Here is a 25,898-nt window from a genome sequence, read left to right on the forward strand (position 1 = left end):
GAATGTTTAATTAATCAGGGGCCGTAAAGCGTGGATAAGTAAAGGTTGCCATTTGTCTAAAGCGCTGTTGACAGGAGATCCCACTCCCCTATAAACCTCCACTGACATCTAACCTCCACCCCCATTACTAAGACTTTAGTGCTGCATCAACCAACAGAGCCAAACGCAGTCAAACACACGCGGTATACAGCCAGAAAAGAGATGATCCTCCTGACACATATAGTCTAATGTGCGTCCTCATGCTACATATTACAGTGCAGACTCCTGAACCAATGGCTGCAGGTTTATATGTGGCATTTAAATGGTTTAAATTCTTTGGTTTAGGTTATAAGTAGCTTCATAATGAATGTTAAATACTTTATGCTGTTCACCATTTATTCAATGTAAGGAGCACATGTCATGTAGAATACAAAAAGCATATTTGTTTCAGTGATCATTCTATATATAAGTTAATGAATGAGAAATTGATGCTGAAGTACAAAAGCAATGCACTGTGAAAATGTCAATGTTGACTCAACTTAAAATTGTAAGGCGACTTGCTGCACAGCTTTTTTGAGTTGACTCAACTGAGTGAAGTGTGGTACTTGGGTAAAAATCAACTAAACTCAAAATAATCTGTGCAGCAAATTGCCTTACACTTTTAAGTTGTCAACTTTTTCTGTTTTGCTTTTTTTTTACAGTGAATTAACAACTTTTATTTTTTATTTTATTTTTTAGCTACTTTATTTTTACATTTTTAATTTAAGATTTTTTTTCCATTATTTGTTCATGTTTGGTATAACATTTGGTTAAATATAACAAAATCGTTCAGTTTATATTGTTTGACATTGTGAAAAATTTATGAAAACAAAATCAATACATTGCATTACTTTTTAGAGATTCCACAGCAGTTTTGTAACAAAATATCAAAACGTTAAAAGATTTTCTGTTAAATGAGATCAAGGACATGCAACACTTTTGTAATAATTTAAAAATCTTTAATGTGTAAGGGGCTAAAAAAAATCGGACTGTTTTGTTATATACAGAGCATATTTTTATTATTATTATTATTATAAAGTTAACAACTTCCCATTCTTTATATATGTTTGGTAACATTAGTAAACTGTTCTCTATTTACAGTGTGCTGATGTGAAAATTTCATATCACGATTATACTTACTTACTGCCAGGGCTGTTTATGTTGAAGTTGATATTTAGCTGCACCATGCTGGTGTTTCATAGAATCTAATTTTTACGAGGTTGGTCGTTAGCTCAACGCTCAACCGCCAAGCTGTAGGACCAGGACATACACACTATGGACAATTTAGCTTACCCAATTCACCTATAGTGCATGTTTTTAGACTTGTGGGGGAAATCGTAGCACCCACACAAACACTAGGAGAACATGCAAACTACATACAGAAATGCCAACTGACCCAGCCGGGGCTCAAACCAGCGACCTTCCTGCTTTAAGTCAACAGATTTTATTTGTGATTTTTCATTTTCATGAAGTCAGAATTCATCTTAGTATTTTCAATAGTTTTCAGCACACATTTTAAATTAAAAGAATGCAACATACTTTAACTGTGTGTGTGCATATATATATATATATATATATATATATATATATATATATATATATATATATATATATATATATATATATATATATATATATATATCACAGATGTGGCTGTATATCTGCATTTATACAACAGTTCGATAGCATAATCGTGTATATATATAAAAGAAAATCAAACACAGAGAGTCTCAAAATCCTTTTGTATGAGGATCTACTTTCTTCCGCCATACCTTTACATCTGCAGCTGACGTCAGAACAGCAGAAACTGTTGCTAATATACCAACGTCACTTTTGAGTTAGTATTTGAATGATTGAATGTCGAAAGAAATTACAAAACAGGTGATTTTGCTCACATTTTAAGATTATAAGGCTGAACAGCATGAAATGCCATCAGTCTACAGAGATTTCCCAACATTTCACTGTTGCAATCGGGATATCACAATAATTAACCTCAAAAAAGCCAGAGTAAAGCAAACACTGCCAGTTCTTGTGGCATAAATACAGCACTACAAAATACAAAAGAGAGAGATCAACTTAGAGTGTCACTTACCTGACTTATAATGATTTGTTCAGCTGTAGTTTGAAATGTACGCTGAGAAAATGCTTTTTTTCGTATCTGCAGTCACTGTCTCTGCTCTGACAGGCTGATGGTGACCGATGCACTGAATCCGATGCTCCGAAATTATAAATATTTTAAAATAGGCGCTATCCTTATAATTAAACTGCATAGTTGCAATCTAAACAATTACATTCTTGACTAAAAAAGCCTCAAAAGTACATTATGTTACCCGATACCAGCGTTATTTGTCAAACTGTAATTTGAGAGTATCCTCTGCTTGTCACTACATGTGGGCGGAGTAATACACAAAGGTGAAGGGTAAAGAGGCTGTACGAGTGCTGTTTTTTTGCAAAATATCAGCCAATCAGATTCAAGAACCAGACTGAACTGATGTATAAATGTGTGTGTGTGTGTTTGTGTATGTTTGTATACATGGGGTGGGGGGGTGCTGGCAGAGACATTATCAAGGGCCCGAGCATACAACCCCACCCCATATATATATTAACTGTCTATATACTGTAAATGCATTTTAATTGCAGTCTTTCCAAATAGCTATTTGCAATGTTACAAGTTTTACAGAGATTTTTCTACATTACGATATTTAATAATGGTTTTAATGATAATGAAAATTTAAAACGGAAATACTGTTAATTTTATTCTACTGTGGTTTATCTTCAAACTGGAAATCATAGTAGCACTACAAATAAATAGTGAATAAATAATGTGATGATATATTAGTAAACCATAATAAATTATTTATTTAATTAGAGCAGGTGGCCTTGATTCCAACAGTGTCATTACTGTTTTTTGGTTTTGAGTGGTAATTTTGGTGTTAACGTCTTACAATCACCAGGCAAGATCACTTGTTTAGAAAGGATTTTTTCAACCTTATTTGGCTAGCTTTTAATAGCTTTGAGATAATAACAGTAAACTTGGCTCAGATGTAGTAAAATGATTGAAACATATTTGACAGGTCATAACTTAAATATTGGGCTGGGTTGTAAACGAGCCCCATATTTAATTTATGACCTGTCAAATATGCTGTAAAGTGTGAATAAAAACAAAATAAATCAATACATTGCATCACATTTTAAAGTTTCTGCAGCAGTGTTGCAACAGAAGTGTTGCTTTCAAATTCTACAAAATCAAAACATTTTTGTAATAATGAAATAACTTTTATTTGTAATGGGCTAAAAAATCAGACCATTATATTTTATACAGAGTGTGTATTAAATTAAAAAACTTTTTTTTACATTTTTTATTATTTTTTTATTATTTTGTTTTAATTTAATTTTATTTTATTTTATTTTATTTTATTTTTTATTTTTGTTTATTTGTTTTTGTTTTGTTTTATTGATTTTTAGTTTTTAATTTTTTTATTATATTATTAACCACAGTGTATAGAAAATTTATTATCTTCTGTTTTCGATATTATCTTGTTTTAGATTCCTATTTTTGATTTTCAATTTTTTTTCTGCCTTCAAATAATTCTATTTAAAAGTCCTTTGCACTTCCTGTTTAAAAAAGCATGAAAAAACTATACTGCAATGACAATTAAAATCTTAATTTAAATAAATAAAAGAATCACTGCTCAGGCCTACATCTTTCCCCCTGGGTGCTGAACTGTCTCCTCAGTCTCAGGTAAGTGAAGTTTGAGATTGTTTGTTAGTAACTTTTGTCCATTTGGATGTGGAGACTAACTGGCAGGATATTTCATGAATAGGCCTTTCTTAAAATATGGCATATTTTATTGGAGGTCTAAGAGACCGGGACGTTAAAATTCATGCTACGTTCTCACAGAAGGCTTTTCTGCATCTTCAGCTGTTTTTGAATTGATAGACTGAGCCAATCTTTAATAGCTGTACTCTTTCTTCAGTCACATAATAAGTTGAAAGGAAAGGTGGAGGCTATATTAGCCCTGAGAGGTCTGTTAACCACAGCACTGCAACGAAAAGCGGAAAAAAAAAATTCCTGAATCATCGTTTACGGCCATTTACCACACACAAAAATTACTTTGGAAACTTGCATTTAATTTTAAGAACAGCGGGAGGTCATTTGGTGTAAGCAAACTTTGTATTCAATAGCTTGATTATGAAAGTACGCAGAAACAAAAGATGATGTAAAATCCCTGTCATTTTCACTACTTTCTTAACTTTGGGGGAGCAAATCTTTAAGCTTTCTGTGTGCCCTCTAAATCAACCACTGTGTGTGTGTGTGTGTGTGTGTGTGTGTGTGTGTGTGTGTGCGTGTGCGTGTGCGTGTGCGTGTGTGTGTGTGTGTTGCCAAATGGCACTCAATTTTGAATAATGAAAAGCTTTTTTTATTCATTTATATAGATGCTTTGTTTTAGATGTCAGTTGTGAAGTTATATTTAAAGTTATAAAATGATAAAATCTGCTTTATTTTTGTTTTATGATATATTGTTTTTAATAGTAGTATTATTATCAGGGAGGGTAGCACGGTGCCTCAATGGTTAGCAGTGGTCGCCTTACAGCAAAAAGGACGTTGGTTTAAATCCCGGCTGGGTCAGTTGTCATTTCTGTGTGGAGTGTGCATGTTCTCCCCGTGTTCACGTGGGTTTCCTCACAGTCCAAAGACATTCAGGATATAGGTGAATTGAATAAACTAAATTGGCCGTAGTGTATATGTGTAAATGAGTGTGTATGGATGTTTCCCAGTGCTGGGTTGCTTCTGGAAGGACATATGCTGTGTAAAATATATGCTGGATAAGTTGGTGGTTCATTCCGGCGTGGTAACCCCTCATGAATAAAGTCAAAGGAAAAAATGACTGAATGAATTATAAGTAGAGTTCAAGGTAAACATGAAACCCAGTTTTACTTTTTAGGATTAGTAGTAAGGTCGGTTTATACTTCTGTGTCGAGCGATCGCCGTGATCTGCCTTGCGCGTAGCTTTGCATTTATACTTCTGCATGCTGTTTGTGTTGCTCTGCAACACTTCAAAAACACCTGCTGGCAATAGGTTATGTTATGTTGCTCTGTATTGAGTTTCTTCATGGGTGTTTTTTTTTTTTTCCTGAATGCTACCTTAATGTTAGTAGCTCAAACTTGCTTATTCTGAGGGCAGAACCGGTGGACATGCAACAACTTTAATCATAAGGTGAACACAAAACAAAAGTTTTCATCTGGAGCTAATCCAAGAGACTCAACACTTGTACACACTTGCTCTATCTGGCTCGTGGCTCACAGTACCACTCACACCTGTCACAGCTACCAAGCTGACCAATCACAGAGCTTGTGCTACCTGTCATTGTGACGTGTAGTTTTTGAAAGGCATGCATCAGCATCAGATATGGCGAGGGCCATTCGTGTACACTTGACGCAGAAGTATAAATCAGCTTCAAGTAGTAGTAGTGATAATAATACTTATACTAATCATCATAATAATCAGGCTCTCAAAATTAAACATTTTCCTACATAATTTTAAGGAAACTGACGATTGTATCCTAAATGTTTAGGGCATAGCACACCACCTGCAGTATTAAGGGCTTATTGGCCACATACGTGGACAGCACATTTTAGCTCTTATGTCTTATGTTTTATATTTTGTTACAGACATAAAGTGTCATCTTGCAACTGTTTAAAAGCATATGAAATGTCCCAAACACTATTTTTAACTGTCCAAAATGGGCAAAATAATTTTGTTTTTATTGATAGTCAAAACATGTTCAAAACATATGTGTGTATGTGTTATTAATGCATTAAAAACAGTGAGGAGAAAAACTGCTTTGTTCAAGGCAGAAATAAAGAGTTTTTCATTCCATTACACAAGATGACTTTTATGGAAATTCAAACCTCGAGCCCGTACATTTTTCTCTAAAAGTACATCATGTCAAAAGATGATACTTAGGTTTCATTTTAATCAGGTTCTAATAAGCCCAAATAGCAAAGAAAAATAAAAATGCATGTTAAAAAAAACAGCTTGGGTCTTAAGAGGTTAATGATTAAAAAAAATATTTGAAAAAGGATTCAATCCTGAAAAAAAAGCTTGATGAAACATTTTATTATATATTATATATCTGTGCACTCCAAGATCCTTCTTGCTTCCTCTCCTTATAGTAATTTCATCCTTTACAATAACACGCATAAATAGGCCTTGTTTTCCATGCAGTTTTCCATGATGCTTGTGTTACCCCGTCTTTATTAGGAGGGTACTTCACTTTCCAAGGACAGAAGCACAAGCTGAGCTCACTGAAATGGAAGCAAAGGACATTTCTCTTATGGCATCCGGAGTTTTTGATGTGTGTCGCCTTCTCCATCTCTGAATCCGCTCAGGGAGATGTGGAGCTCTCTCTCTCGCCCTCAGACTGCCTTTCCCTGCTGAGTGCAGATAAGACCACCCAAATAAACAGACAAGCATTGGAGTGCATGGGTGCTGAAGTTCCTCAATTTTGAAATGGCTTCATTTTTGACAAGCACTTTAAGTTATAGACTGATTTTGCTGTATTTTTGAGCAAAATTAAAAACTTTTGTCATCTTTTGTCAAATATCTTGACGTTTTGCAGCATCTGTTTCACAAATTAAACCTGCAAAAATAATCACAGGAGCAAAAGAGTCCATCAGTTGTACCCTTCTGTAGCGAATGAGCCACACTCTAAATCACTATACTCCAAATTTGTCCTCTGCATTTTACCCATCCAAGTTAGTGCACACTGATTAGTGGCCATAAGAACAGACACACTGAGGTGTGTCTTTTACCAGTGCATTTTTGTTTTAAACCATAGGTGTAGCAGCTTTCCAATTGCCGATATCATTGGAAGAGTGAGCAAGTGTTTTATGCAGTTACAGTTATAGTCCATAGGCAAAATAAATGTAAATAAAACTTCTTTATTTATTTTACAGAACAACAGGATTCCCTCATCTATATTGCAAGCTACTCTTTTGTATGTACGGTCTAAAACTGTGTGCTTCCTACCAATGCTGTCCTCAATGCAGTAAAGCCATAGTTATATAACACCATACTGTGGCCAAATGGCATTATACAAAGTATGGCTTTAACAATAGGTTTTGTTTCAGTTACACCTGGCGTTTACATTACTCTGGCATCTTTGAACTATGTAAAAGTAGCATATTACTAATGCTAAAGACCACATTTGTTGTGGTATGATGCTTAAGGACTTATAATCGAAAGCTTGCAGGTTCGATTCCTGGTCCTGGCACTCTCTCCATCTTTAATACCCAGCTGAGGTATCAACTGAAATAGCATACTTCCTTACTGTATAGTATATGAAAAACAATATGTGAGTGAAATGTCTGAAGTCATAAGATTTGTCCCAAACCGTATACTTATGCGCTATTCTACGCCTTTTTGTAGTATAAATAGTGTAAGTAGTGTAAGCATATACTATGCTGTTGAGTGTGTAAGTGCATACATAGTGCATAGTGTATAGTGTGCCGTTTGGGACGCAGCTACATTGTTTGAAAAACAGTAAGCGAGAAGTTCCTGTGTGGCCTACTACTGCCAGCGAGATTCTGAAGTGCGCATCCAGTGAACACTTTACTATTCCATGAGGCCATACATTATATTTTAGGTACGGGGGTGAAATGAGGGTAACATGGGTAGGTCATATGCAGGGCCAGACAGAATCTTCGCACATTTTTTGCTATATCTGTGGAGAGTATGTAAAAAAATCTGTGCATTTATGCAGAATGATTTTGGAAGTATCATAACTAAAAACGTAATATATTAAATAATAAAAATAATACATTTTTACCTTTTATTTAATGTTTACAATTCAAATCTAATTAGATCTACTTATTTGGTAAACAAAGCACGTTTTTCATACAATATTTCTTCTACAAGACAAAAAAATATTACTTTATAAACTGTATTGCAAATAAATCATATGAACATTTTAATATTACTCAATAATTTTACGGAAATTAATTGAAAAACTGAATAAATATAAATTTACACACATATACACAAGTAAAAAAATAGACTCAACGATGGGCTAAAAATCTGTGGATCATGTGGATCAGTCATGTGATTTTGACAACATGGCAGATAGTGTGTTCAAATTACATTCATACTACTCACATTCATACTATACAGAACACACTTTTCTAACACTCCTGCAGTATGTTCAAATTCCAATGTAATACAAACACAAGTGATATGCATTTTCAGATGCAGCTGTACTAGTAATTGTATCAACCCTAAACCTAATTCAGTAGTAAAAGTAGTAATAATTTAGTTTTTATGAGCGAGTGAGTCACTGAATAATTCACCCGACCTATAAAATATTTGACAAAATGTCATGAAAATAAATGTTTGTTATGTTACTTTAACTTACTTCAATAAGTTAATCAGGTTTTAACTAGATTTTTGACATCATACAGTATTTAACTAAATATTTTAGTCAGTTTGATTGAGCTTGAGATGAAATGATTAGAAAAATGTATATGATTCAACTAAAAAAAGGCAGCAATCATTTTTTACAGTGTATTCAACAACACTGATTCATTTAAAAATGAAAACTGCTGTAGTTTGCTCAGAAACACAATTGTATTGAAAATATCGTGTGTTACTGTAAAAGTTCAATATTAGCTTCTCATTTATTCTGCTGTTGTGCAAAAGCAAATTCACACTACCATATAGAATCACGTTTTGAATATCAACATGGCTGAGATTGATATGCTTGAACGAAGCTTGTCCTAGTTGAGGCTCTTATTTCCATAGGGTTTGATCTCTTATTTGCCTTGATGAGATTATCTGATTCTCCTTTAGAAGTTGCTGCCTGGATCAATACCCTGATTGACATGTCCGCACTTGGGAAAGTGAACCATATTCCTGCCACCGCTGCCTGTGATTACCCCATCTAAATCATGCTGAGATAAGAGAGGGTAGTCCTGAAACCCTCATAACCAGAAGGCCAGATAAAATAATGAGAAGACTGTATGTCAGAGGTGCTTCAGAGACCCAATCAGACGATTCAAATCACCTCCCTGCGATGACAAATGAGGTCTTAACCCCAGCTGCAGCGATTGGACTTCTATTTTTTTGTGAATAGCAGAGCAAATATATAAGGAGTAATGCGTAGGCCACAACTCAATTAAATGCCTGTTGTGAATTTTCGCCAGCAGCTCTAAATGTTGTGTGGCGCACAGAGCTTTGAATGCTGCTGTGAATGAAGAGAAGCACACCAGTCAATGTGTCACTTGGAACTACCAGAGAGGCATTTATTACGTTAATGGGATTTATACTTTGTGATTTATATTTCGCACTTTGTTGAATCTGTGCCACAAAGAATTAAGGCCGTTCTGAAGGTGATATTGGGTCCAAGAAAGGTATTAGCAAGGTGTGCCTAATTTTTGGCTGGTGAATGCATGAACTCTGGTCATAAAGGGATGCCCATTAGAGGTGTTAACCTACACCTGCCTCACAGGTCATTTCGATTACGTTTAATACATTTCGGTTCAATTCAATATCACAATCCATCAAGGTCATTTTTTTTCTCCCCACATACACACTTTTGTATTTAAATGCAGTCAGCTATATGAACTGAACATTTCATTTTATCTGCTCAAATAAAACATACTTCTTTAATGTATCAAATATCAAATCAAATAAGCGATAACGGCATGTTCACAGCATTTTTAGTGAGTGCCAGAAATTTTTTTAAGTGTGCAGCAGGATATTGGGTTCCACTGTACCATCGGTTTCAGTGAAATGTCCCAGCAAACTCACAAGGAACGATATGTGCCCGAATGTAGGCTTTTAAAATAGTAGGAGCATTTTTAAATACTCACAAAAGGCGTCTCACCTTCCTCACCATAGTATGGAATTATGACACGACATCAAACAACTACAGTACAGTATAGCATAACTGGTTATGGTCTGTTGCTAAACTGATACTGAATCATCCTCTTCTACATTGCAATACACTGTAAAAACAATTCATTTTGGCATAGTCATAATGGACATAGTCAACAACCATTCTCAATAGACTGTGGTCTTAAGGGATGTGTTTCACGGGAAAATCTCCTTCCGTTTCTGAAATACTTAACAAGCTCATCTGGCAACAACAATTTTATGTTCTAAAACTACCTTTCTTCTTCATTCTGTTGCTCAGTTTTAATGTCTTGACCACATCTATATTGTCATAGCTCAACTAGCAATCCACTGACCAAAAACCTTCCCTAAACGCAACCACTAGTATTTTTAAAAGCAAACACAAGAAAAGTACACTTGGACCATACAGTTTTACATTCATTTATTCATTCATTTATGCATTCATTCATTCCTCTTCGTTTGCTTTTCCCGGGCCAAGCCGTGAGGGCAGCGGTGTTAGGAGAGAACCCTAGACCTCCCTTTTCCCAGACACTTCCTTAAGCTCCTCTGGGGGGATCCCGAGGCGTTACCAGGCCAGCTGAGAGACATAGTACCCCCAGCATGTTCTAGATCTTTCCCGAGACCTCCTCACGATAGGACATGCCTGGAACACCTCTCTAAGTAGGCGTCCAGGTGGCATCTGAAACAGATGCCCGAGCCACCTCAGCTGACTTCTCTCGATGTGGAGGAGCAGCAGCTCTACTCCGAGCTCCTCCTGGGTGACAGAGCTCCTCACCCTATCTATAAGGGTGCACTCTACCGCCCTTTGAAGAAAACTTATATCAGCTGCTTGTATCCGAGATCTTGTGCTTTCGGTCATGACCCAAAGCTCATGATCAGGTGGGAGTAGGAACATAAATTGATCAGTAAATTCAGAGCTTTGCCTTTCAGCTCAGCTCCTTCTTTACCAAAACAGACCAGTAGATCGACCACATTACTGCTGCCGCTGCACCGATCTGCCTGTCAATCTCATGTTCCATCCCTCTCTCACTCGTGAACAAAACCCAAAGATACTTGAACTCCTCCACCTGGGGTAAGGCCTCTTCTCCAACCTAGAGATGGCAAATCACCTTTTACCGGTGGATAGCCTTAAACCTGAAGGTGCTGATTCTCATCCCAGCCATGTCACAATCGTGAACCGCTATACTTCTTCATTCACTGCCACCTTATCATGGTGGAGGGGTTAGAGTGCCTGAGTGATCCTAAGAGCTATGTTGTTGGGGGCTAATGCCCCCTGGTAGGGTCTCCCAAGACAAAAAGGTCTTCGTGACAGGGCAGGGCAAGTGCTGTTCAAAAAAACCCTTATGAGTTTAATAACTTTGAGGACTGTGACGTTGCCCGGTATGGCTCAGCCAGGGCCCCACCCTGGAGCTAGGCCTGGGGTTGGGGCTCGAATGTGAGCGCCTGGTGGTCAGGTTTTTTCCCACGGAACCTGGCCAGGCTTAGCGCAAAGCGATGTGGGACCATCCATGGAACCATAAGGGGCCAGTGCATTGTGGAACGGATGGTGGTCAAAGATTAGGACCATGACAACCCAGTCGTCGGGTAAAGAAATGGACACTTGGGATATTGAATACAGTTTTACATTGATTTTACATTTGTTTTATCTCTGTTGTAGACTTATGCTTCACCTGACTCAACGCCATACTGTGTAAGTGAGCATCCAAGCAAACTGACCACACCAGCGTTATCCATATGGAGATAGACAGGTGAGGTAAACATATTTGATTTCAAATTATAGACAGCATTAAGTGGCTTTGTAGTTATAATTTGGTGTTGTGCAATAATATTTGCCAGCAAATATTGTTAGTGTAAGTATCATTAGTCTGTCGCTAGTGTTAATTTTACCTAGAAACTGCAGTCAAACATATGTTGAAATATGGTTTTGTCTGTTTACAAAAATGTTGGCTCAAGCATGCATTTCCAATGAGCCATGTTTTAATGTTCTCTGTGCTATTAATAAAGCAAATGCATGATTGATAATAATGATTTGAATTAGTTTTACTAGAGTTTACTCTAGAGTTTAAAATCTTTAGGTGAACCTTATTCCTGCTAGAGTATGTAAAAGTTTACATCTCTCTAACTTTTAAGAGAGGTAGAACTGAAGCTTCCCAAGCACTAAAAAGAAATAAGCACCTTTAATGAGAAACTGTAAAAGGCTAATACATTTTGGAGCCTGCTGAGTTTATTTTGATCAGTAGACCAATACAAATATAATGTGTCTAGGGACAAACTGTGGTTCTTTATGTTTAAAGTTTTTGGAGTCACTATACAGACATCATTACAAAACGGATAAAAGAAAAAGAGCTGATTCAAAGGTATAAACATATGGCTTAATATACCTGAAAACAACAGGGGCCATTGCTGCACATCAAAGCACAGTCTGAGATAATGATTCCTAATGGACTGGACTGGTAAATATTTTTATGCACATTATGTATTCTGCCATTGCATTGTTTCATCTCTCATACTCCTCAGTCACCTCTTCACATTTTCAGTCTTTCATTTTTATGCAGTGTAGTTTCATGTCCTCATAATTTACTATATTGTTTAAAAGATTTAGAGTTAAGATTTAAGTTAAAATTTTGGTAGTTTTTTTTTTAAATCTCTTATTTTTACCAAAGCTGCATTTGTTTAATAAATAATAAAAGTAAATGCATGAATAAATAAATAAAAAATAAAAAATAAAAAATAAAAAATAAATAAATAAATAAATTTCTAATCTAATATATTTTTAAAAAGGTTAATTATTTTTGTGATGGCAAAGCTGAACTTTTAGTATCATTATTCCAGTCTACAGTACAAAACAATGCTTCAAAAAGCATTCTAATATGATGATTACATTACACTTTTTTATTATTAGTTAATAAGAACAGCATTTATTTGGAACGCAATACTTTTGTAATTAAAAGAGAAATCTATTTACTTTCACTTTTGATCAAAATAATGCATTAATGCTAAATAAAAGTATACAATAATATTAAAGGTGGTATTTTACATATTTTAAAATGTTTTTTTTTTTTTGTTGTTTTTTTCGTTTTCCTTCACAGTATTAAGATGCAGTGAGATTTAAATATCCTCACTGTCGTGGATCCCAGCAGTTTCATTAGCGAAACGTTTACAATACGTTTTCTTGAGAAAATTGAATGGGTAGTCAATTTACACTCACCGGCCACTTTATTAGGTGGACGTGTCCAACTGCTTGATAACGCAAATTTCTAATCAGCCAATCACATGGCAGCAACTCAATGTATTTAGGCATGAAGACATGGTCAAGACGAGCTGCTGCAGTTTAAACCCAGAATGGGGAAGAAAGGTGATTTAAGTGACTTTGAATGTGACATGGTTGTTAGTGTCAGACGGCTGGTCTGAGTATTTCAGAAACTGCTGATCTACTGGAATTTTCATGCACAACCATCTTCAGAGTTTACAGAGTATGGTTCGAAAAGGAGAAAATATCCAGTGAGTGGCAGTTCGGTGGGTGCAAATGCTTTGTTGATGCCAGAGATCAGAGGAGAATGGCCGACTGGTTCAAGAGTCAACAGTAACTCAGATAACCACTCGTTACAACCAAGATATGCAGAAGAGCATCTCTGAACGCACAACACGTTGAGCCTTGAGGCAGATTGGCTTCAGCAGCAGAAGACCCCACCAGGTGCTAAGACCAGGAGACTGAGGCTACATTTACAGAGGCTCACCAAAATTAGACAACAGAAGATTGAAAAAACGTTGTCTGGTCTGATGTGTCTTGATTTCTGCTGCTATATTCAGATGGTAAGGTCAAAATTTGCCCTCAACAACATGAAAGCATAAATCCATCCTAAATTGTATCAACTCTTCAGGATGGTGGTGGTGGTGTAATGGTGAGGTGGATATTTTTTTTTGGCACACTTTGGGCCCATTAGTACCAATTGAGCATTGTGTCAACACCACAGCCTACCTGAGTATTGTTGCTAACCATGTCCATCCCTTTATGACCACAGTGTACCCATCTTCTGATGGCTACTTCCAGCAGAATAATTCACCATGTCATAAACAGACTGGTTTCTTAAACATGAAAAGCAGTTCACTGTACTCAAATTGCTTCTACAGTCACCAGATCTCAATCCAATAGAGCACCTTTGGAATGTAGTGAAATGGGAGATTCACATTGTGGATGTGCAGCCAACAAAAGGAGGTCCAAAGGGGGTACTAGTAAGGTGTACCTTATAAAGTGACCAGTGAGTGTATATTTCACTCCATCCTTATAGTCTTTTATAAAGTTATTTCAATTAACCACAGCACATTTCCATTGAAAATAATAAATTATTAGTATTAATAAAAGTGCATGAATCTGAGCCTATGGCATATTATTTTTCCAAAACCCCAGTACATGATTTTACAGAGACACACCACAGCATTCATTTTTTAAAGGGTTTCGGAGTTCAGACGGTTTAGCTTGACAAGAATGACTCTCTTGTCTAGTCTAGAGAGGAGCAGCAGGCCTGTAGAAGGACAGCAGACCTTTCCAGTCACTGGCTTGAGTTTTTGCCCTTGGCAGATGGCACTCTGTTCGCTCTCATCTTGAGCTCTGGCAGCCCACTCTTTCCCTGAAGCTGTTGTGAAATGGCATGACATGTCCCTTCTCTTCACTCTTCACTATCCCAAATACCCCTCGTCATCATCAGGTCTCGTAGGTCAGCCACTCGCCACTCACTGTCCTGCACTCCAGACACAGAAGACAGGTTGTGTGTTATTAATCTGCCTGGATGATGATAGATTTGTAGCGAGCTGTGAAATCTGTTTACTTTTAGGCATGTGCACACACACTTATTCACAAATTCTAATTGTTAATATCTGCATGAACTGGAAGCTGCGACCATTTTGTTTTGTATTGTGATGCAGTTCCTAGAGAAATGGAATATTAAATAAGAAAACAGTGGGCGTGGCTTGTTTTGTTTTTACTGCAAGCTGATTGGATGTAGTAAAATATAGGCTTCTTATTCAGAAAGATCAGGAAATGGTTTTCAGGAGTTATTACAACCTAACAGACTCCTCCTCCTCACCATTTCTGCCTGACAGTTGGAGGAGTGTGGTTAAGTATGTTAACCATGTCCAATACCTCAAACAGACATTTTCAAAATTTAATTTGATTTAATTAGATTAAGAGGGCAAACGTTTTTTTCTTAATGGCATGCACAGATGAATTGTTCACCACAAGACTAGCAATGTGAGCTAACAAAATCATATGGTTAGTTTTGATTTATTGTACTTTAAATTGAATATGATCCTGTAATCTGCAGTTGAAGAACCCCTGTTATGGGTTTTTGAAAATGACCTTCCCTGTAGTGTGTAACACAGCTTTAAGTGAAGTGAAATATCTAGCTAAGCCTTAAATCTGAAGTGCCCTGTGTTTAAAACTATTGATTCATAAATGAAAGAATCGACTCATTTATGAGACCCGGGAAAATTAAAACCGCGCCCCCAAACACTGTAAAAAGAGAAAGAAGAAGACAAACACTGTAGCAGATCTCCGTTGAATCATGTTGCGAAGACGCTGTGCTTTGAAGTGTGAGTACTATTTTCCCTACCCAAAGATGAGACTGTGTCAGTGGTTTATTTTTGCAAAAATGCCACAGCATTATAGCCCCAGCCTTGTGCTGTGTTTCCGTCATTCTTCTGACGAGTGCTTCAGCAATCTACACGCTTACAATGGAGGATTGGTTGGCTGTTTGTTAAATGAAGGATCAGAAAAGATTGTTGATGTATGGGTTTTTGTTAGAGCTTTACAGGAACTTTACAGTACTCTGTTCATGGATCAGTTTCTTCCTCCATTTCACAAGTGTAATTAACTTGAGTGTGATTAAAATAGTTGCATTCTTGTTTTCTTTAACTTGCACAGTGTGTATTTAATTGTGTTTTACTACTTGTAATCGCTTCATGCAGCTTGCACTGTATCTGGTTAACTTTATATTCTCATATCATGTCTAAAACCACGTTGAAAACGCACCGCATGCCGATGTCTTTATGGATTTTAACGCATTTGTGAGCTCGCGATCCTCTGCTGTTTGTCATTGCATTGCTACCATCAGCTGTTCCTGCACACGTGCTGTGGTCAGATTTCAAAATAGTTCAGCTTTTGCCAATGTGTAGATTAATACTGAATTATTAATACTGGTTAGGAATAGAGCAATATGCTGGTGTTAAACTGCACTGCTTTAATGCACTCCTGCATTGGGTTCCCACATACACTCAGCACTCTGACTACTTCAAAATCAGTGGGCATTTGTCACTGACTCACGCTGAACGTGGTCGCCCAATCACAACAGACTGGGTCATCAGACCAATCAGCATCACGTTAAGGAGGGTTTGGGAACAAATGAATCACTAAACGAATCATATGGCAGTCATTGGGATAATTAGGTAAAAATAAATGCATATTACAAGATAATGAAAGTGTTTTTTGACCTTGCATGCATATCAGACTGTTGTTGGAGACCCCCAAAACCAAAATATGACCCTTTCAGTGCATAATAGGGGCTCTTTAAAGCACATACTGGAGCATCTTAGGGCTCTTTAATACTTTTTATTATTTATTTTAGATCTTTAATTATTTAATACTTTTTTGTTTGTATTCAGATGGTAATCGGTATGTCCTAAAATATGTGAATGATACTACGTTCATATTTTTGAGTGAATTAGAAAGCCCTGGAATGCAACAGCAGGGGTTGAAAAAATAAGCAGAGTGGTGCGACAACAATGCTCTTGTGATTAATATTACAAAACTGAGGAAATTGAATTTGGGTCAGCATCTGATGCATAATGAAAACATCAGACTGGCATAAAAGTGCAATATATAGACAGTCACTTAGATGGCATTTATTTAAGACAAATTAGGGAATTTAATTTCAGGATGTCCTAGAACTGAAAAGGTGCACAAAATAATTTAATTTAATTTAATTTAATTTAATTTAATTTAATTTAATTTAATTTAATTTAATTTAATTTAATTTAATTTAATTTAATTTAATTTAATTTAATTTAAGAGCTTAGTCCCTTTTAATTTAATTTAGTTTTTATTTTGTGTTTGGTTTGTTTTTATTTTGTCTTTATTTAGATTTCTTTTTTGTTTTATTAGTGGTTTGGTTTAGTTTGTTTTTCATTTTAGATTATGTTGTTCATAGTAAATGTTATTTGTGTGTAAAGATTTGTGCAAGAATTTTTCTTTTATAGAAGAATTTAAAGAGGAGAATTTGTTTTCAGAATGTCCTAGAACTGAAATGGTAAAAAACTAAATCTTTGTTTTATTTTGTTCGAATGGGTTTTTATCTTTTGTGTTTTGTTTAGTTTTTTATTTTAAATTATGTTGTTTATTGTAAATAGTTTGTTTGTAAAGATTTGTGCAAGAAACTATAGCAATGCAATAAAATCTTTAGACATTGTCTAAAAAGTAAGATTATATATCATTTTAAATTTTGTTTAAAAAAAAAAAAAATCCAATTTTCTACATTCTATTTATTACTCGAAAGATGCCTGTTCATATAGGTCCAATTAATTGAAAGTAACGCAATTGAACATTTAACAATTATATTTTTACAGCTTTCAGAATTTCATATTTCTGTCCATCGCATACTTTTTTGCCTACTAGACATTCATTCATTCATTCATTCATTCATTCATTTATTCATTATTTTCCTTCAGCTTAGTCTCTTATTTATCAGAGGTTGCCACAGCGGAATTACCCACCAACTGTTATGGCATTTTGTTTTACACAACAGATACCGTTCCAGCAGATACCCTTCGAGAAACCCTACTTGCTGTGAGGCGACAGTGGTAACCACTGAGCCAGCGTGCCGCCCCCCTACTATTCCTGCTGTCGCCAATTTTAGACACAGCTTGTGATTGACAACCACAAAACTTTAAAAAAAATAGCCTACCATCAAGGTTGTAATGTCATTGATTATCAAGGCACACATGACCCAAATTTCTCCAACGTATACCCGGTATCTCCCAATAATAAAACCATTGCTCTGATGGTCCCTGGAGACTGGGCTTGTTTAAGGACACACTGAGGACAGTCTGTTTCCCCTCTGCTGGCACATCCTTGGAAAATCTGAAATGGCAGCACAGCTGATATGCATTTCTAATTTGATATTAAACAAATAATTATGCGTAGAAGAGTGAGAGCGCACTTTGACTTTCAGAAAACTCTCAAGCCTCGAGCTAATCATGAGTGTGTGGGGGAAAATAAACCAAGAGTACGAGAGGCACACGTGGGTCTGCCTGCCTCTTGCATACTAGAAAAAGGGGTCATTTATTTCCAACATTACAATTCACACTCTTCACAGATAATTAAGGTTTCGACTCAATGATGCCAGCAATAAGCTAATTAAAATATTTTTTTATTGTGTGAGTGTTTGTTTAAAAGGGTGTACTTCACAATGAAACTAGAAATTAATGAATGAAGATAAAGCTGCCAGTGGCTCATTCAGGGCACTTTGACCATGTTGCACTATTTTTAAGTACAGTGAATGCATTAATGACTGTTATGAATTCCACAACTGAAAAGTTATCCTTCCTGAAGAAAAATAATGATTTAACTTTACATGGGTTTGGCTACTATTTTTTTTTTCATTCATTCATTCATTCATTCATTCATTCATTCATTCATTCATTCTCCTTCAGCTTAACTTTATTCATCAGGAAACAGGAGCTCTTGGAAGAAACCCAAAAAAACACAGGGAAAACATGTAAACTTCACAAAGAAAAGCCCAGCCATGACTCAAACCAGCGACCTTCTTGCTTTAAGGTGACAGTGCTAACCACTGAGCCACCGTCGCGCCGTAATGTATTTTCTTATGGAAAAAATCTGATCTCTTTTAGTTTGGCTGGAGTAACCACTGTTGTCAAATGACAAGTGGTGTAACGTAATAAATTACAAATACTCAAACTACTGTATTTAAGCAGCTTTTCTCAGAAATTGTAATTTATTAAGTAGTTTTAAAAATGTGTACTTTTTCTTTAACCTGCAGTCACTACTTTATTGTTTTCTTGTCTCTGGGGATTAGAAAAACCAGTCCTGTGATTCCTGTCGCACATACTGTAGAAGGTAAATCGCCTCATTGTGAACTACCTGAAGACATGAGCAATTTATAATAGCAGCAATAATTGGAAGCATTAAAAGTGTCTAAGAAGATGTCCAAAATCTTAACACACATTGACCCAAAGACTGTTAAGATGAATGTCACTGAGAAAATGACAGATGTTTACTGTATGATGACCAAAATGGCCTTAAACACCCATTGTTCCCCAACGTCATGGGCACATTGCATTTTGTTTGGAGATTAAAATCGTGTTGACATCAGAACCCAACGTCAGGCTGACGGCATTTTCCAACTTGAAATCAACCAAATATCAATGTCTAATGATGTTACAGCTTGACATTGTGTGGACATTACTAGTATGACGTCTATCAAATATACCTGTCAAAATAATGTCAGTATTTGACATGGTTATAAAGATGATTTTAAGATGTTGACTCGACGTTGGATGTTGGTCACCTTCCAACACAACCTAAAACCAACCAAATATCATTGTCATTTGACGTTGTTATTGGACATCAAAATAACATTGTCCTAAGACGCTGGCTAGACATTGAATTTTGATCACCTGACATCACAATCTAAATCGAACCAAATATTAACGTCTTATGACGTTGTGTGCCTGCTGGGCAATAACCAAATGCACTACAGAATGTTACGTTTGCACACATCCACAAATATAAATGCATCAGCCTTTTACAGCATAATACTCACTACTCGAGTATATTTAAAAGGTCTTTTTACTCATACTTTGAGTAATATTTACAACATATACTTTTACTCTACTTGCACTGCATTTCTGGGTACATCATGGTACTTTTACTTGAATATGATTTTTCAGGACTCTTTTCACCACTGCCAATGACTTACCTAATTAACCAAACTTGCCTAGTTAACCTATTTAACCAAGTTAAGCCTTAGTATTAGCATTTTAATATAGTAGTATCTATCTATCTATCTATCTATCTATCTATCTATCTATCTATCTATAAAAAAGTCTGGGTTCCATTCAATTCCTTTATGTCTGATATCTATACAATTAATTTTAATCTGTTGGTATTTTAGGTTCTTAAACAGTTGGGCGAGGTGGAAAAAATGTGAATGCAGGGCTGTGTGTGTGAGTGTGTGTATAGTCCCTGGAGATCTTTCTCTCTCTCTCATTCCAATGTTACATCTCGCCTAGAAGAGGTGTTTGTGTGCTTGTGTGTGTGAATGTGAAAGTGCACCACTGCCACCTATAGAGACTCTTCCAGCAGCCGGCAAGACAAAATCACTCCCTTTGGGCCTTATTAAAGCCTTATTTCCACCCATGAGAGGCAAATAAGCCCCAGTTCAGTTCCCCCCGTAATTATACTTTTGCTGATTTCTTCAAAAAGATAAAAACGGAGGCCGGAAAAAGGGCAGGAAACTTTCTTAGCGGTTTGCTTTATTGATTGAGATGCTGAAAGCCGATGGGCTGTTTCACTGGTCTGGGAGGTTCAAACGAGGGTATTATGTCATGCCTGTTAAATCTTTGGAAAAAAATTTTGAATTAAAAGAGGGAGGTGCACAATGTATTTTTCAGAGTGTTGCAAGAGGACTAGGAATGATTTGTCTCATTACCTGCAGTAGATGGACTATGACAGCAGTGATAAAGAGTTCACTTCACTCTATAATTAGAGGCACAGAAGCTGAAGCGAGATTGCATTGATTTCAAGAAGATGTGCGACATTGTGCTGCTGAATCGCTTTTATGAGAAACGCAGGAGTGTGATTAAAGGACTGGGATTTAAATGACAGCTACCTGGTTCACTCGCTGTGTTTCAGTTGCCCTTATGGTTAAAATAAACCATGTTTAAAGAAATACAATTTCAACACATTTTTTAGCATTTACATTTGAACAAATGTGTGTGTGTGTGTGTGTGTGTGTGTGTGTGTGTGTGTGCGTGTGTGTGTGTGCGTGTGTGTGTGTGCGTGTGTGTGTGTGTGTGTGTGTGTTTGTGTGTTTTATAAATATCTGTTAAAATATTCCAAATAAAAAAGGCCAGAAAATATTTACTATTTTTTTTAAATATAATAATATGAAGTATAATGAAATATATAGTAATTATATTACTTTTAATTTGTCTAATAAAAGTCTAAAACATTAAGAAACATCTTTTTAAAAAGCTACCTTTGCATAGCTGTACATAATTTGTACCATTGTTCATTCGATACATTTTTGTATAGACTATTTTATGACAAAAAAATACAAATGCACAGTGAAGATTGAAATTAATTTTTTTTTAAACTGTTGCGTTTGTCCATATTTAACCCAAATTTTAATTACGACTCAGCATTTTTTGAGTGTATGAGGCAAAAAAAAGTGTAAAAAGACACTGCGCTATATAAAAAAGCCCATTCATTTCAATGGCTTTCAGTGGTTTGTTGGTCTATTACATTTCTATGTAGTATACTTGTTCCTAGTGATAGATTGCATGGCTTGTTTTATATGCAAACAAGTACCTGCATCTGAAAAGTTGTGAACCAAATGGTCTACAGGAACTTAAGAGTTGTGACCCAACCAAACCAGTTGGATAATCTTCGGGAGGGACATTCAGTTGAAGTCAGAATTATTAGCACCCCTGAATTATTAGCCCCCCTGTTTATTTTTTTTCCCGATTTCTGTTTAACGGAGAGGAAGTTTTTTTTCAACACATTTCTAAACATAATAGTTTTAATAACTCTTTATTAAAAACAGGTCTATTTTCTCTTCACTATGTTGACAGTAAATATTATTTTTCTAGATATTTTTCAAGACACTTTTACACAGGGGGCGAAGACAAAGATATTGATATAAGTAAACTCTGGTTATTTATAGTGAGTTAGGAATCATCTGATTGGATAATCGATCATGAGCTGATGCTGGAACAGCTGAGAACAATCATAAGCACGTGACCTTGATTTGTTTATAAATAAACTTCACTAAATGACGACAAAACCCAAACCATTCATTTCGGGCCTAAAGAGCAATATCTTGAAAATTCTTCTGAGGTCTGAGGACTCACTCCATGCCTCACCAATGGTCAAAAACTGGGGACATTATTTTGACAATTCCCTAATATTAAATAAACAAATCAGCTCAGCTGTCAGCCCATGTCAGCTCATGTTTACCACATCCGTCGACTATCAAAAGTAAAAAGCAAGGAAAGATTTGAAGGTGTGATTCATGCTCGCGACTCAACTATTGTATCTCAGTGTGTGCTGGATTGCCACTTTCATCTGTTTCTTGATTTCTTGATCAAATAGTTCAAAATGCAGCAGCCTGTCTGCTCACAGGCAGTCGTAAATGAGACCATATTACACCAATCCTGCACTCCTTGCACTGACCACCTGTAAGTTATAGACATCACAGCAAAATTCTGCTTTTTGTTTATAAAGCTCACAATAATCACACTAATGAAAGTTAAATGCATCGGTAGCCTAGTGGTACTGCGCGCTGACATATAGCACCAGTGTGCTCGTGGCGACTCGGGTTCGAATCCCGTCTTGAGGTCCTTTGCCGATCCTTTCCCTCGCTCTGCTCCCAGTGCTTTCCTGTCTGAATTCGCTACTGTCCTATCAAAATAAAGGTGAAAAACCCCTAAAAAATAAAAAAATGAAAGTTAAATGTGTGCTCTATAAATAAAGTTGAAGTTTGGTGAAAGAAGTTAGTCATGATTGCCTAATGCTTCTGTTTGAGTCATTTGTTTGTAGCAATAAATCCCCCGCTTTCAATACCCGCTGATAATAACTGACATTATATCTACCTGCTTTCACAGAACATATGAGAAGCATAAGCTCCAAACTATTACATAAAAGTCAATTAAAGTAATTCACTGAATGAGCTAGTCATATAGTTGAAGAGGGACATAAGTTAAACAGCCAGTGAAGCATCTACCGTGTGCTAACAAGCAGCTAAAGTTTACTCTGTGGTACACTATACGCTGAGTCATGAAACAAGCTTACCGAAAAGTAAATCTCATTGGAAAAGCAGCCCTTCTGCTTTAATTAGGATTCAAAGCTGTGTGTTTATGTGGCCCGAAGTCCTGTGCAGGATATTTGCAAAAATAACACTGAGATGGGCTGTATTATACGCTCCCATATTGTAGTTTTTATTATTGTATTTTTTTAATAAATGCTAAAAATACTTTGTTACCACAAGGGTCATTAATAAACATATGGCCACTTTATTAGGAACACCTGTCCAACTGCTTGTTAGCGCAAATTTCTAATCAGCCATTTTCCAAAATGATTTTTTAATAGATTTACATAATCAATCATGACATTTGACCTTGTTTATAAAGGTTATGAAGCATTCGTCAAACTACCCAGCAGGTGCATAACATCATAGGACGTTAATATCTGGTTTGATTTAGGTTGTGATGTCAGGTGACCAAAGTTCAATGTCTAGCCAGCGTCTAAGGACAATGTTATTTTGATGTCCAATAACAACATCAAATTACGTTGATATTTGGTTGGTTTTAGCTTGTGTTGGAAGAGAACAAATTCCAACATCGAGCCAACATCTTAAACCAACGTAATATAGACGTCAAATATTGAATCCTCAGGTATGGCAACCAAAATCCAACATCTGATAGACTTCATAGTAGTAATGTCCACACAACGTTAAGCTGTAACATCATTAGACGCTGATATCTGGTTGATTTTAGGTTGGACGTTGGAAATTGAAATCAGCCTAATGTTGAGTTCTGACGTCAACAAGATTTTCATATTCAAATATAATCCAACGTCCCCACGACTTAAGGGTACAACTTCAATCTGACATCATGTTGATGTTCTGTGCCTTCTGGAATGAAACTTGTAAAGTGCAGTGCTGTACCAGTTCTACCAAAGTAGTCTACATAGCATATGTGTCTTATTATGTGAAAATATACAGATAGGTATGTGATGTAAATGTTAAAATGTATTAATTTACAAATAACATATAAAGAGTTTTGAGGTGAGGAAATTGAGTTGATTATATAATATATATATATAATGATATGATATTATATGATATGATATATATATATATAAATAAACGTGTATATATATATATATATATATATATATATATATATATATATATATATACATATACGTTTATTTATATATATATATATATATATATATATATATATATATATATATATATATATATATATATATATATATATATATATATATATATATATATATATATATATATTAAGCCATGTGTTGCCATGTACAAAAACTAGAAATAAAAAGCTTTCTAATTTGTGTGGAGGTATTTGCAGCTTAAAGTTCATCCATCCACATGTAGTAAACAGAGCATGGCTAAAAGCAATCACTTTCCTGTTCAAATGTCTTCGCGAGGCGAGGGACTACATGCATGTTTGCGCCTGATATGATGTCACATCTCATGCCATCTGTACACATCTCTATACACGCAATCGCAGCCTCCGTGATCACTTCTGAAGGAGTCTCTGTGTGAGCGACTGGCAAAGAGCCACAGCAACACCAGCACCTAAAATAAACATTACATTTTCATGAGATACAAATGTTTTCCTGTGTGTGCTAAGCTTACGCGCCGCCTCCTGCAGAAACTGACAAAATTGTGCAGTGTACCAGAGAGGGCACAACCTTCCAAAACCTTTCTCATGTGGGAATGTTTTTGTTTGTTGGTGCAGAAGGGAAAACGTGCAGGGCTGAAAATACTTAACGGCTGCAGTTTGTGTAGCTGAGTAAAAAGAAGGGGGGGGAATTGTGTTGTCCACCTCTGCAGGTAAAATAAACAGACTTCTATAAATAGACCCTATAGCTTCTTTTATTATTATTATTATTAATATTATTATTATTGTTGTTGTTGTTGTTATTTTATTATTATTATTTTATTATTAATATTATTATTTGTATTATTATTATTATTATTATTATTATTATTATTATTATTATTATTATTATTATTATTATTAGGGTCATACCCAGCCTTTGGACATGATCGACCAAAATCATTTTTTCTACCATTTACTCAATTGTTGTAACCCAAAGTTGGGTAAAATTTATAAAAACCCAACTAATGTGTTTGTCCATATTTACCCCAACTTTAGATTATGACAACCCAGCATTTTTAGGGTGTATGAGCCATAAAAAGGCAGTGCACTATATAAAAAAAACATTAGTTTTAGTGGCTTTCAGTGGTTTGTTGGTCTGTTGCATTTAGTATACATGTTCCTAGTTTGATTTTAGTATGGACAAGAGTTGTAATATTTTTGGCCGCTTTTGATTCTGATTTTATGTTACTGTCAATAAAATGGAGTCACTTTACTGGCTTTTTATATCTTTATATAGTTTAAGTTATTGAGTTGCAGTTTAAAAAGTCTTACAAAATTACTACATATAATTAAATAAAATGCTAAGTATTTATTAGTTTTTTTATTAGTTTTATTAGTTTTTAGATTTTTTAGTTGTTTTTTTTTTTTTTTTTTTTTTTGCATTCCTAATTATACAGAGTGATTCAAAAAGAATACCACAATTTTGAAAATCGAGAACTCTGCAAAGAAGAAAAAGAGAGCTAAGCACATTCTGTCATCGATTTAGGGAAGCTCGGAAGTTTCACATCAAGGAACTAAAAAAAGGAATAACTGCAGCTATCCAAACTGTTACACCAGAGATGCTACAGTATTGGGTCGATTGTCACTCGAGTGTCTTGAGTGGGTCGTATTGAACATGAACTTGTTTTCTACTACAAAAAAAAAACTGTTAACTACTCTTTACATTGATTCATTACCCAAGGGTCCATCATGTTTCTTTGATTAAATGCAGATTTTCAAAGTTGTGGTATTCTTTTTGAATCACCCTGTTTT

This window comes from Danio rerio, chromosome 3 (genome assembly GCF_049306965.1).
Source record: "Danio rerio strain Tuebingen ecotype United States chromosome 3, GRCz12tu, whole genome shotgun sequence".
Lineage (NCBI taxonomy): Eukaryota > Metazoa > Chordata > Actinopteri > Cypriniformes > Danionidae > Danio > Danio rerio.